The sequence below is a fragment of the Montipora capricornis genome, chromosome 5, assembly GCF_036669925.1.
Source record: "Montipora capricornis isolate CH-2021 chromosome 5, ASM3666992v2, whole genome shotgun sequence".
Classification (NCBI taxonomy): Eukaryota; Metazoa; Cnidaria; class Anthozoa; order Scleractinia; family Acroporidae; genus Montipora; species Montipora capricornis.
Window position 1 is genome coordinate 3879894 of NC_090887.1, and position 5000 is coordinate 3884893.

Consider the following 5000-nt stretch of genomic DNA (forward strand, 5'->3'; position numbering starts at 1 on the left):
GTCAAATTGGCAGAGCAAGAGTCTTTCATTTGCAAAATCACGGCCACGTAACAATTGAGAATGATTTTCCAGATGTTTAAATGACATTTTGATATAAACTGATATAAATTTGAAAAAAGGTGGGCCGACGTTTTTCAAATTTACCTAAATGTAATCCATTTCAATCCTCCCCATTTTTGTCCATCCTTGTCCCTCCTTAGTTTTCCTGTGTTTTGTTTGAATTCCTCTATAGTTTTGAGCCGTTATTTTGTTATTTCAGTTAATTCAAATACCATTTGATCAACGCTGAAATTGCCTAAAATTGCGTGACCTAGCCCCTTTAATCCATGAAAAACTGAGATTTAGAAAAATTTCTAACCTTAACTCAAACTCAAAACCCAAAATTTTGCATAGGCATTGTTTTAATCTTCCCTTGGGACCATTGTAAGTCCCAAGAGAAACTGGAAACAATGCTTATCCAAAAACAAAGAGTCTTACGGTATTTTTGTCAGTGGCCAATTAGACCGCAAAGGCTCTAACGTAAATCCTCAAGACACACAAAACAGATATATTGAATATTATTCCATATATATATTTTTTGTGAAGCTTGGTGAAGTTCATACCGACAAAGCTCGCCATAAGCGGTCTTTAACGAGAGAGCACACAATAGCCGCCAGCTTTCGGTTTTCCACGAATTGTTTATATTTCCCAAGGAACATTTCGGTCTACGGTAGATACAAAAACCCGGAAGTTAGGAATTTTTCCCCTTACCTTTGAGAACGCTTCGGGTAACTACTTGGTGTAGGCACTCATATAGTGGTCCGGTGTAGTCACTCATATAGCGGTCCCAGGCGGCGTACTTAACTATGTTTAATCATCCCTAGCCGTACCTAAGCATCCTTAGCCGTACTTAAGCATCCTTAAGCGTACTTAAGCATCCCTCTTCATCCCTAGTCGTACTTGAGCATCATTAATCATCCCTAGCCGTACCTAGGCGTCCCTAACCGTACTTAAGCATCCTTTATCATCCCTAGCCGTACTTAAGCATCCGTAAGCGTACTTCAGCATCCTTCTTCATCCCTAACCGTACTTAAGCATCCTTTATCATCCCTAGCCGTACTTACGCATCCGTAAGCGTACTTAAGCATCCTTCTTCATCCCTAACCGTACTTAAGCATCCTTAATCATCCCTAGCCGTACTTAAGCATCCCTAAGCGTACTTAAGCATCCCTCCTCATCCCTAGCCGTACTTGAGCATCCTTAATCATCCCTAGCCGTACCTAGGCATCCCTAACCGTACTTAAGCATCCTTAATCATCCCTAGCCGTACTTAAGCATCCCTAAGCGTACTTAAGCATCCTTCTTCATCCCTAACCGTACTTAAGCATCCTTTATCATCCCTAGCCGTACTTACGCATCCGTAAGCGTACTTCAGCATCCTTCTTTATCCCTAACCGTACTTAAGCATCCTTTATCATCCCTAGCCGTACTTAAGCATCCTTTATCATCCCTAGCCGTACTTACGCATCCGTAAGCGTACTTAAGCATCCTTCTTCATCCCTAACCGTACTTAAGCATCCTTTATCATCCCTAGCCGTACTTAAGCATCCCTAACCGTACTTAAGCATCCTTAATCATCCCTAGCCGTAGGTAAGCATCCCTAAGCGTACTTAAGCATCCTTCCTCATCCCTAGCCGTACTTGAGCATCCTTAATCATCCCTAGCCGTACCTAGGCATCCCTAACCGTACTTAAGCATCCTTAATCATCCCTAGCCGTACTTCAGCATCCCTAAGCGTACTTAAGCATCCTTCTTCATCCCTAGCCGTACTTGAGCATCCTTAATCATCCCTTGCCGTACTTAAGCATCCCTAACCGTACTTAAACATCCTTACTCATCCCTAGCCGTACTTAAGCATACCTAAGCGTACCTAAGCATCCTTCTTCATCCCTAGCCGTTCTTGAGCATCCTTAATCATCCCTAGCCATACCTAAGCATCCCTAACTGTACTTAAGCATCCTTACTCATCCCTAGCCGTACTTAAGCATCCCTAAGCGTACTAAAGCATTCTTCTTCATCCCTAGCCGTACTTGATTATCCTTAATCATCCCTTGCCGTACTTAAGCATCCCTAAGCGTACTTAAGCATTTTTCTTCATCCCTAGCCGTACTTGAGCATCCTTAATCATCCCTAGCCGTACCTAGGCATCCCTAGCCGTACTTAAGCATCCGTAAGGCATCCGTAAGCGTACTTTAGCATCCTTCTTTATCCCTAACCGTACTTAAGCATCCTTTATCATCCCTAGCCGTACTTACGCATCCGTAAGCGTACTTAAGCATCCTTCTTCATCCCTAACCGTACTTAAGCATCCTTTATCATCCCCAGCCGTACTTAAGCATCCTTAATCATCCCCAGCCGTACTTAAGCATTCCCAAACGTACTTAAGCATTCTTAATCATCCCTAGCCGGCGTTCTTAAGGATCCTCAATCGCCCCTAGCCGTACTTAAGCATTCTTGGTCATCCCTACGCATACCTAAGCATCCCTGATCATCCTTAGCCGTACTTAAGCGTCAACTATTATCCCTAACCGTACTAAGGCGTTATCAATCATCCTTAAGAGTATTTAAGCCGCGTTTTTAAATAACATCTAGGCTTTACAATATCCCCTAACTTATCGAACTTGGATGTAGAGAGGAATTCCTTGCAAGATATTATACCTTGCGTAATTTTTTTCCGTGTCGGCAAATTTAATATTGTGTTATCAGGTCCTACACTTTCGAATGATAGACTTTAGGCTATCGCGACTTTAAAAGCCTTTATAAGAGTCTATTAATATTAAATAATTAATCAATTAATTAACTAAGTTTTTTTAATTTAAACTAGTTGCTTTTGGTATGCACTTAAACTATTCGTCTTATATATGTTTGTTTTATGTTAAATCTAATTCAAATTATAGTTTAAAGTGTTTACGAAAGTAATTAGTTATTTGTCTATCGAGATTTTACTCATATAGTTTGTTTTGTAATCAAGGCAGGTCGAAAGTACAGGTCATATAGGTCATTGCTCTACCAATACGGAAACCACCCAAACGCTTTATTACTTCCTAACCTAGTCCTAAAAACGGTGTTTAGCATGAACGTTGGTTTTGGTGTAGGTTTTGGGTGGTTTCTGCATAGAAATATAATAACAGTGACCTGTGACCTGTACCTTACACCTGCTGGCCGTTGTTGTTTTGGGCCTTTCAACGTCAAGAAACACATCAAATAGCGATATTTCTCGTTACGTCACTAACCGTCATTGACGTGCAACCCAGACATTTATTAACAATAACTTTTTTTCCGGGGGTTGCAAAAATTTTAATATCCGGAAGATGATGGTATCTGGTGATGGCTACTTCTTTGTGAGTTCGTCATTTCAGATATGCCGCCCATTCGTCTCCTTAAAGCAGCCATCAAGATCGTCATTGTGACGATGTGGTGTAACAAAGAACGTTGCGTGACAAGGCAGCAGGCCGAGGTCGCACTGGAGACCCTATATGGACCTATCAAATGCGGTGAATAACCTGTTTATTATTTTTTACTGAAACGGTGTGCTGCCTGGGAACCATAGCTTAAGGCTGGCTTGCGATGCTGATTGTCAAAAGAGAAATATCAGGCAATGCCGCAATGATCGGTTGATTCTATTCTCAATATTTATGAAATGGTAAAGCAACACTGTTTACTTGTTAAAACATTTAAAAGGATTCAAAAAAATGTATTCGTGGTCCAAAAGATTTTAATGTAGCCATGTAACCTTGCGGCGGCATCACACAAGCTCGCGCAACCAGGGCTACGATTCCCACCGGGTTGGCGGGGAAGATAGAAAATTCCTTCCGCTCGCAGAGCCAATCAAATTGTAGGATTCGTAGAATTCCGCCCGCTCGTGCATTGGGAAAAAGATTATCTTCAAGTATTCAGATGTGCGTAAACAAGTGAGTTGAATTTGTGACGCACTCTTGTGCTTCGTTTTATACCGTTGATCTACCGTACTGTTCACGGATCAACGAAGACGTACAACGTACCATGAACGTTACTGTCACTTGAAAATGTGACCTCGCGTTCCTGTAATCTCTTTGCGAGTATTACAAGTCATTAAACTCGCAAAATGTGTACCAAATATTCAGCAAATTGAAATTGGTTTGAGCGCTGTAAAGATTTGGATAGGAAAATGAAAAATTGTCGTCGAGTCCTCACGTCTTCCACACAACCCCAAATTTCATATATCGTGTATAGTAGTTAGAAAGCGGCTGAGAACAACAGAATTTTTTTCAAAATTAAGAATCGCACTTGCAGTCCCTGATACACTGTTGTTTTAATTGGTAAATATAACAATTTGTGGTGACGTCTTCCTTGCCTGTTTAAGCTCATTCGTGATGGTGGATACGGTAATTTGTCATCCGCTAAAGGACTACTTAAAAGGGCGATTTAGTCGTGTCCAGTAGGGTACCCGCTCAAAGGTTTTATGTTTACTGTCTCTTCATTATAAGATTCACAAATAATTCTTTGGATATTTTGAGTCACTTCATTTAATTATCATATCAAGGATTAAATACAATAATGATATTAACCATGATACTAAAAAAATTATTAATGGTAAGAACCATGAAATATTTTCAACAAAAACGTGCATACACAATAGAGGATTTGCAAGGCAGCCATGTTGCATGGCAGGAACAATGGATTCTTTTCCCTATGGGAACAAATGTTCTTTCTAATGCAAAACATTTTCATTTTTCCTGCCATGTAATATGGCTGCCGTGAAAAACCTCTATAGGGCGTTTTCACATGACCTTGCGGCAGACATGTTGGCGATGGAAAAGGCGGCCTTATTGGTGGAGGTTAGGGATGCTACAACCCAAACCTTTACTAATGCTAAAATTAGGCCTAAAAACAATGTTTAATAATGTTTACGCCTATGCGTAATAACAACAACCTGCAACCTGCACTTTAAACCCATGGCCATATTGGTGGTCCAAACTCAT